This window comes from Rhinopithecus roxellana, chromosome 9 (genome assembly GCF_007565055.1).
Source record: "Rhinopithecus roxellana isolate Shanxi Qingling chromosome 9, ASM756505v1, whole genome shotgun sequence".
NCBI lineage: Eukaryota > Metazoa > Chordata > Mammalia > Primates > Cercopithecidae > Rhinopithecus > Rhinopithecus roxellana.
The window spans coordinates 102,993,734-103,003,950 of NC_044557.1; positions in this window are offsets into that span (position 1 = coordinate 102,993,734).

Below are 10,217 nucleotides of genomic sequence, written 5' to 3' on the forward strand. Positions count from 1 at the left end.
TCTGAAGAAGTGATGTTGAAGGAGCCAGCCCCAGAGGAATGAGGGCAAGAGCATTCTGGAAAGAGAAACAGCTTGTACAAGGTTCAAATCATGGTCCTGCCACTTACCTGCAGAGTGGCCTTTGTCACCTCACTTCACCCCTCTGTGTCTCAATTTCCTCGACGCTAACAATACCTATCTCTAATGGCTCAGAGGGTTAAGTGAACTAACACATATGAAGTGCTTGGAGACAGGCACAAAATACGAGTGCGGTCAGTGTTAATGATTATTGTTATTCCCTGAGCAACAAGAGTCTAAGAATCGGGTTCAGAATTGCACTATGTTTCCAGGAGGGTATGATTTATTCAGATGACTGACTTGCGGGAGACTGGCTTACTTGATACTTTCACTCTGGGACACCCTCCGCTCTGACCACGAACTGTCAATCAGAAAATGACAAAAGGTACATGAGAATAATTAGAGATCATTTTTTTAAACCTCCACCAGGATCACAAAATCTCGCCATTCCCTAAATATGACAAGTCTTCTTTGCTCAGGTAGTGTGCCTCCTTAGTATGTTCTACCATCTGTCTGATTAGCACCTTTGGGCCACTTCCTCACTAAAGTCTCCCCCAGCTGAGTAAATCTCATTTCCCATCACACTTCTTTGCCTAGGGACTTTGTTACATTGTAGTCTTACTTGTGGCAATTGCATGGTACCTAGCACTGCGCCAGGACTGAATGAATTAATAGGACCATATATACCAGGGGTCCCCAACCCCCAGACCGTGGACCAGCGCTGGCCCATGGCCTGTTAGGAACTGGGCCACGCAGCAGGAGGAGCAGCAGGCAAGTGGGCGTCACCACCTGAGCTCCACCTCCTGTCAATCAGCGGTGGCATTAGAGTCTCATAGGAACATGAACCCTGGTGTGAACTGCACATGCAAGGCATCTAGGTTGTGTGCTCCATATGAAAATCTTGGCCGGGCGTGGTGGCTCAAGCCTGTAATCCCAGCACTTTGGGAGGCCGAGACGGGCGGATCACGAGGTCAGGAGATTGAGACCATCCTGGCTAATATGGTGAAACCCCGTCTCTACTAAAAAATACAAAAAACTAGCCAGGCGACGAGGCGGGCGCCTGTAGTCCCAGCTACTCGGGAGGCTGAGACAGGAGAATGGCGTGAACCCAGGAGGCAGAGCTTGCAGTGAGCCGAGAGCCGGCCACTGCACTCCAGCCTGGGCGGCAGAGCAAGACTCCGTCTCAAAAAAAAAAAAAATAAAGAAAAAAGGAAAAAAAAAAAAGAAAATCTAATGCATGATGATCTGATGTAGAACAGTTTCATTCCAGAACCATCCCCCCGCACTCCCTGGTCCACAGAAACCAGTCTCTGGTACCAAAAAGGTTGGGGACCACTGATATATACACTCAAAGAATGCTTTTGAAAGTCTTAGGACCATATGCTTACCCTTAACTAGAACAAAAATTGGCATGAGTTTATGTGCATAGATAGAATTACTTACAGCTTTTTGGTTTAAAATTACTGTTTGTTGATAAAGTAGAGAGACCCAGTTTTCATTAAAGTTTCCTTTAAATTCCACTAACAAATCTTGATGTTTACAAGCCTAGTAAATTTTAATACAAAATAGTAGGACCTTTTATTCCTCTTAATAAACTCAAATTTAATAGATCACATTCCCTCTAAAAAGTAATTCTCATTTACAAACTTAATAAAAAAATCCTTTAAACATTTTAAAGCTGCAACTATAAATCTGATACATTTGATTTTTAAGCACTTCAATTATAAATTGAATGCATTTGCTTTTTTAAAAAACACTGCAGGCTGGGCGCGGTGGCTCACGCTTACAATCCCAGCACTTTGGGAGGCCGAGGCGGGTGGATCACGAGGTCAAGAGATCGAGCCCCAACCTGGCCAACATGATGAAACCCCGTCTCTACTAAAAATACAAAAATTAGCTGGGTGTGGTGGTACAAGCCTGTAGTCAGGAAGCTGAGGCAGGAGAATCACTTGAACCTGGGAGGCGGAGGTTGCAGTGAGCTGAGATCGCACCACTGCACTCCAACCTGGGGACAGAGTGAGACTTTGTCTCAAATAAACAAAGAAACAAACAAAACACTGCAAATACCTGCTCAGATAAGCTTACAGCCTTAATAAGCAAAACATTCTCAAGTAAGTTACAAATTTAACAAATTAAGCATAAATATATTTTATCTCAAACTCTCTTAGAAACTCTAACATTGTTAAGTAAAACTATCATACCTTTCCATCTAAAATCTTATCTTACACTAACTACTTATTTTAAATGGAAATCATAAGGCCACCACAGTAGGCAAAATAATAGCTCCCTAAGGATGTCCACATCCTAATTCCTGGAACCTATGAATATGTTGCTATGTGGTAAAGGGAAAAATGCAAATGTGATTAAATTAAGCACCTTTAGATGTCGGGGTTATCCTGGACTACCTGGGTGGGCCCAATGTAACTTCTTTTTTTCTTCTTTTTTTTTTTGAGACCGAGTCTCACTCTGGACTACAAGCACATGCCACCACGCCCAGCTAATTTTTGTATTTTTAGTGGAGACGGGGTTTCACCATGTTGGCCAAGATGGTCTTGATCTCCTGACCTCATGATCCCTCCTAGGCCTTCTAAAGTGTTGGGATTACAGGCGTGAGCCATCACGCCCAGCCTTTTGGTTTTTTTTGAGATGGAGTTTTACTCTTGTCGCCTAGGCTGGAGTGCAGTGGTGTGATCTCAGCTCACTACAATCTCTACCTCCCGGGTTCAAGCAATTCCCCTGCCTCAGCCTCCCGAGTAGCTGGGATTACAGATGCCCGCCACCACACCTGGCTAATTTTTGTATTTTTAGTAGAGATGGGGTTTTGTCATGTTGGCCAGGCTGGTGTCGAACTCCTGACCTCAGGTGATCTGCCCACCTCGGCCTCCCAAAGTGCTGGGATTACAGGCATGAGCCAGCGCCCCCAGTCCCAATGTAACATTTATGGCAGGGTCTTTAAAAGTACAAAAGGAATGCAGCAGAGGTCAGACTGATGCAACACAAGGACTCCACCGGCCCTTGCTGACTTTGAAGGTGGAGGGGAGGCCACCAGCCAAGGAATGAGAGCAGCACCTATAATCGGGAAAAGGCAAGCTCTAGGGATTCTCCCCTAGAGCTCCCAGAAGGGAACAGAGCCCTGCCAACGTCTTGACATCAGTCTACCAAAACCTATGTCAGATCTGACCTGCTGAACTATAAAAATAACAAATTTGTGTTGTTTTAAGCCATTGAAAGTGTGATTTGTTGCAGTAGTAATAGGAAACGAATACAGTTAAGCTGGCAGCTTCTCTAGTATGTCTAGCAGCCCACCCCTACAATAGCTTTTCCCTGCCAGTTCTGCCCCCACCCCAGACAAACTCCCACTGTCCCTACTGCTGCATAGCCCTCAACCCAAGCTGGGCAAGGATCTGTCTGAAAATAAAAGGCACAACCATCTTCACTGCCTAATTCAGCAGCAAGACTTATTTTGACCACCAGATATGTGGAAGTGCAAAAGCTAGACAGGGGGTGTCAGCCTCTGTCCATGATAGGTGTGAAGTTTCTCCTTCCTGTTTCACAAAGGCTTAAATTGAGGATGACACCAATCACGTTTCTGCCCAAGAAACATCACAGAGAATCGGCGTTGCAAATTGTCTCCACTGAGCAATGTTTATGAAGCAGCAGTGTCGTCGGCACTGGAGCAGCCAGGCAGAAGTGTGAGCTTAGCCCTTGCCCTCAGGGAACTTACCCCACTGGTGGAGGAGTGGGAGGGGCTGGAAAATGTGTATCAATTACAATACAGGAGCCAAAGTTGTAAATGCCCAGAGTCAGTTACGATGCACTAGAGGAGTTCAGATAGGAAGAAGAACTGAGTTCACGTTTTTGAGAAGGAGAACAATGTGGGATGAAACACGAGCTCCTTCATTGGAAGCCAGAAATGGGACTAGGGATCAAAGGCCAGAGACCAATACTTAACACTTACCAACCAAAGTCCATTCTGTGCATTGATAGATTTCTTGGGAGGGGAAAAAAAAGTACTCTAAGGTTTGAACAGAGTTCCCTTTTAGAGAGAATTAAAGCTGTGTCCCTGGGATCTCAGTACCAGAGCTTTCCCAGTGTTCTAGAAAGCTCACAGAAGCTCAAATGAGCTGAGGTTCATTTGGTTCTGAATCAAATGAATCAAATGAACCTTCAAATGGTTCTGTGATGGCTAATTTTATGTGCCAACTTGGCTAGGCCATGGTACCCCATTGTTTGGTCAAGCATCAGTCTAGTTATTGCTGTGAAGGTATTTTTTAGGTGTGATTAACATTTACATCAGCAGACCATGGGTAAGGCCTTCCATAATGTGGGTACACCTCATCCAATCAGTGGAAGGCCTTGAGAGAACAGAGTGACATCTCCTGAAGAAGGAATTCTGCCTTTAGACTGCCTTTGAACTCAAGATGGCAACATCAACTCTTCCTTGGCTCTCCAGGCTGCCAGCCTACCCTGGAGATTTTGGACCTGCTACTCTCACAATTGCATAAGCCAATTTTTTTTTTTTTTTTTTTTTTTTTTTTTTTTTTTTGAGATGGAGTCTCACTCTGTCACTCAGACTGGAGTGCAGAGGCACAATCTCGGCTCACTGCAACCTCTGCCTCCCAGATTCAAGCAATTCTCCTGCCTCAGCCTCCCGAGTAGCTGGGACTACAGGTGCCTGCAACCACGCCCTGCTAATTTTTTATATTTTTTAGTAGAGACAAGGTTTCACGGTGTTAGTCAGGATGGTCTCCATCTCCTGACCTCGTGATCCACCTGCCTCGGACTCCCAAAGTGCTGGGATTACAGGCATGAGCCACGGCACCCAGCAAGCCAATTTCTTAAAATAAATCTACATACATACTGTATTAGTCTGTTTTCATGCTGCTGATAAAGACATACTCGAGACTGGGAAGACCATGCTGCTGATAAAGACATACCCAAGACTGGGAGAAAAACAGGTTTAATTGGACTTACAGTTCCACATGGCTGGGGAGGCCTCAGAATCACAGCAGGAGGTGAAAGGTACTTCTTACATCCCAGCAGCAACAGAAAAATGAGGAAGAAGCAAAAGCATAAACCCCTGATAAAGACATCAGATCTCTTAAGACTTACTACACAAGGATAGCACAGGAAAGACTAGCCCCCATTGTTCAATTACCTCTCCCTAGGTCCCTCCCATAACACATGGGAATTCTGGGAGATACAATGCAAGTTGAGATTTGGGTGGGGACACAGCCAAACCATATCACATACATACATAGATGATAGAGATAAATAGAGATAAAGGTATAGAGAGAGATTTAAAAAATTTTTTTTCCTGAGACAGGGTCTCACTCGGTTGTCCAGGCTGCAGTGCAGTAGTGCAATCATAGCTCACTGCAACTTTGAACTCCTGGCCTCAAGTGATCTTCCTGCCTCAGCCTCCTGTGTATCTGGGACTACAGGCACACACCACACACTGGGCTATTCTTATTTTTTATAGAGATGGGGTCTTGCTATGTTGCCCAGGCTGGTCTCAAACTACTAGCCTCAAGCAATTCTCCTACCTTGGCCTCCCAAAGTGCTAGGATTACAGGCATGAGCCATTGTGCCTAGCCAAATATAGGCCAATTTTAAGGAATAAAATATTTCACTTTACCTAATAAAGTAGTTAAAAGAATAAAATATATCAGCCAGGCGCAGTGGCTGACACCTGTAATTGCTTTGGGAGGCCAAGGCGGGCAGATCCCTTGAGGCCAGGAAGTTGAGACCAGCCTGGCCAACATAGTGAAACCTGCCTCTACAAAAAATACAAAAATTAGCCTGGGGTTGTGGCACGCACCCGAAACCCCAGCTACTCAGGAGGCTGAGGCACAAGAATCACTTGAACCTGGGAGGCGGAGGTTATAGTGAGCCGAGATCATGCCGCTGCACACCAGCCTGGGCGATGGAGCAAAACTCTGTCAAAAACAAACAAACAAACAAACAAACCTACCTATATAAGCATATATGGAGATGATAGATGATAGATAGATATAGATAGATAGATGATAGACAGAGATACTAGAGAGAAAGAGATTTAGAGACAGAGAGATCATATATATATATATATATATATATATACACACATACACACACATTTATAAATAGAGAGAAAGACATGCACCTCCTACTGGTTCCGTTTCTCTGAAGACTAATACAAGCTCCTAGAAAGAGAAAAAGGGCAAGGAAAGTCTAGAGGAAGGTTTCAGAAGGCAGGGGGAAAGGGAGAAAAACCAGAGAGAGAACGGAATCCAGTGGCCGCAAGGGCAGCCGGCCAACCACCACATCCTGAGAAATCATGCTTGGCAGATGCCAAAGAGTGCAACAAAACAGTCACTCCTGACCCACGTAAAAGTGCCTGTGTGGCTCCCTCTTTTTTGTACTTTTTAAATGCCTATTCAAACGTTTTCATTACATTGTACGATTTAATCCTTTCTTAATGTCAAAAGTGTCCCAAAGAGCCCCTACTTCCTTCAGAGAGGCAGAGCATAGCACAGTGGTGAGGGGCCCAGGATCTGAAGCCAGCCCACCACTTCCCAGCTGTGTTGGACAGTGTGTTAAACCTTGACCAGCCTGGCCAACAAAGTGAAACTTGCCTCTACAAAAAATACAAAAACGCCTCAGTCCCTCCATCTGTAAAATAGGCACGATGACAGCATCTGCATCATAGATTTGCCATGAGGAGTCATTGAGTTGGTGCATTTTGCATGATTTGATGCGTTACGTGGTTAGAGCAGTGCTTGGCACATAGTAAGCTTTACATAAACATTTATTATTCATATTCACTAGGTCCACTTTCCATTTTTTGTCTCTGTCTTACATGCTCAAATCTGCCTAGCCTTATACCCAGTGTTGGGGTTTTTTTATTGTTGGTTTTTCAGAGACGCAGTCTTGCTCTGTCGCCCAGGCTGGAACGCAGTGACATGACCTCAGCTCACTGCAACCTCTGCCTCCCAGGTTCAAGTGATTCTCCTGCCTCAGCTTCCAAAGTAGCTGGGACTACAGGTATGAGCCACCATGCCCAGCTAATTTCTCTATTTTTTAGTAGAGATGGGGTTTCACTATATGTTGGCCAGGCTGATCTCGAACTCCTGACCTCAGGTGATCCAGCCACCTCAGCCTCCCAAAGTGCTGCGATTATAGGCATGAGCCACCACGCCTGGCCTACCCAGTGTTCTTTTATGACACCACTGTTGTCTCTCCCACACAGCACCTAGTGTAAAACTTTGGGAAGAGTCTGTGAAATATGTTTCCTGCACCAGATACCCAAGGTCTCTAGGATAAACCTTCATTAGCCTTGCCAACCAAATGAGCTTTCTATTGGAGGAAGACTTGCTGACAAATAACTGAAATAACTCGACTTGTGCTAATAGCCCTGCCTCTAATAACTGGGAATACACTAGACACAGAGCACTGTTCGGCTTCCATTTCCCTCACGTGGATGAACACAATGCTCTCTCCCTCCCCAGCTAGGATTTGTCCCTCTTTCTATGTCTGGCACTTCACAACTATGAAGTGCTTTGATATGAATGTAGTTTTTGCAACAAAGATGAGAAGAGAAAAACCTTGAAACCAAGCAAACCTAAAACCATGAACGCTATAGACTCAAAGTGATACCTGACAGAGATCTGAAGAGGTGATGTGGTCCAGTTTCTGCCACCTTCCTACAGGCATACCCACCACCCCCATTTCACAGATGAGACAACCAAGACCTAGAAATGTTAATGATCTGCCCCCAAAAAACTGTAAGAGGGCATCATACTCTGTAATTAACTAATTACTGTAATAGATGTTGAATGGAGTTTACCTTATTTTCCCAGAACTTTCGATACAACCTAATACTGGCCGGCCATGGTGGCTCATGCCTATAATCCCAGCACTTTGGGAGGCTGAGGCAGGAGGATCACTTGAGGCCAAAAGTTCCAGACCAGCCTGGCCAACATAGTGAAACCCCCATCTCCACAAAATGTAAAAAAAAAAAAAAAAGTCTGGGATGGTGATGTGCACCTGTGGATGGTGATGTGCACCTGTGGTCCTAGCTACTCAGCATGCAGAAGGACCATTTGAGCCCAAGAGTTCAAGGCTGTAGTAAACTATGATCACACCACTGCACTCCAGCCTGGGTGACAGAGGAAGACCCTGTGTCTAAAATAAATAAATGAATTTCTTTTAAAACCCAGTTCAGAGGACAGATGGCATTGAGTATCCTCCTGATATTCTAGTTTCCAATTTCAATAGTTGGAGCCAGCCACCTCCCTACAAGGTTTATCAAGAAGCCAGAATTGATCCTACTCATTCCCAGCATCAATATAAAAGAAGGGGTGAGGAGAAAGGACACCTTGGAAAGGAGAATAGTATTCATGGAAAGAGCCTATCTTATCCTGTAAGTCATAGTGGGGACTCCAGGAGAATCATTCACAAAACCCCGAAGTGGAAAAGCATCGTTCATCTGGGGTGATACCTGAGATTCGTTGTCTCATGGCCACAGAAAACTAGGACACAGACACACAAAGAGTGAGTTTAAGAGCAGAAGTTTAATAGGCAAAAGCAAGAGAATAGCTCTCTCTGCTGCAGAGAGAGGGGTACCCAATGGGTTTCGGTTCCGTGGTGAAATGCAGGGGTTTTTTTCAGATGAGCTTGGGGCGGTGTCTGATTTACATAGGGAAAAAAGATTGGTCAGATCAGGTGTGCCATTTCCATAGGGTGTGAATTTCTGGACACTCCACCTTAATCTTTTATTATGCAGATGTTCTCCACCTGGCTGGCACCAGGTTGCTTCTTTCTGTATTGTACATGTGGTAACAAATAAAAGGGAAGATGGAGCTTCCATGTTGAACATACCTGGCCCAAGGTAGCCCTTTCTAGTGGCACAGCGGCCGGCATTCACCTATTCAAACTTCCAGCTTGCTTATCTGTTTGCAGCTTGATTTTTTCAGTCTGCTCTTTATTAGAAAAAAGAATTTCTTAGGCTGATTTTTGTTAAAAGGGAAGCCTTGTAGAGGACTCTTTCACCCTCAATGTCTGCCTAAATAATTCTTTTTCTTTTTTTTTTTTTGAGACAGAGTCTCGTCTCACTCTGTCACCCAGGCTGGAGTTCAGTAGTGGCACGATCTCGGCTCACTGCAACCTCAGCCTTCCGGGTTCAAGCGATTCTCCTGCCTCAGCCTCCTGAGTAGCTGGGATTACAGGCACCCATCACCACGCCCGGCTGATTTTTGTATTTTTAGTAGAGACGGGGTTTCACCATGTTGGCCAGACTGAACTCCTGATCTCAAGTGATCTGCCTTTCTCGGCCTTCCAGAGTGCTGGGATTACAGGTGTGAGCCACCGCGCCCGGCATGCCTTAATAATTTCTTTCTGTCTCCTGTACCAGAAGCTCCAGTTGGGAAAGTGTGTGGGGAAATAGTCCCAGAGGACTTGCTCCTGTGCCCCACAGGATAGCGAGCTTGGAATGCCTACCCCAGGGAGACCCGGCAGCAACAACCCACAGGAAGAGGAGAGAAACCTCTTCTTGAACGGCCAAGTCAAGAGGCAACTCTGCCTACTCCTAACTACCACCCCACCACACTCTTATCGCCAACACCCATGTAAGCTCCAGAAACAGAGACAGCTACAAGGGTCCCAGTGGCCATTGTAGCCACAGCTTCGCCCTGCACTGTCAGGGAGAAAAGGAGAACTGCAGATGGATCTGAGATAGACATTATGAAATAATGTCCTGTATCAGAAGTGCCAGCAACATGCAAGCCGGTCAGTCATTCTCCTATGCATGGCTGCTGGGGCAACAGACTTGCAAATATTGCTTGGGGCTGGGGAAGAGAGACTTGGACAGGACAGAGGCCTGGGAGCTGGAGGGGTGGTGAGGCAGCTTTCATTGCTCCCAGCAGCATACAAGGGTATGAGAGCTTTCCATAAATTGAGTGGATACCAAGAAGGTAGCTGGGTTTGAGCCATCTTTGCTGCTTCTCATGAAGGGATGTCCCCCAGTTCAGTGGCCTCAGCAGCCACTAAAGGAGGTGGGGACTGAAGTGATGTTTGTGGAACCATCCCAGCTCTCAAACAAGGGCTGCTAGTCACTGTAATTACAGGCTTGCAGCCTGTCACTGGGGAGGAAAAAAAACACGGATAATAGCTCCATCTGC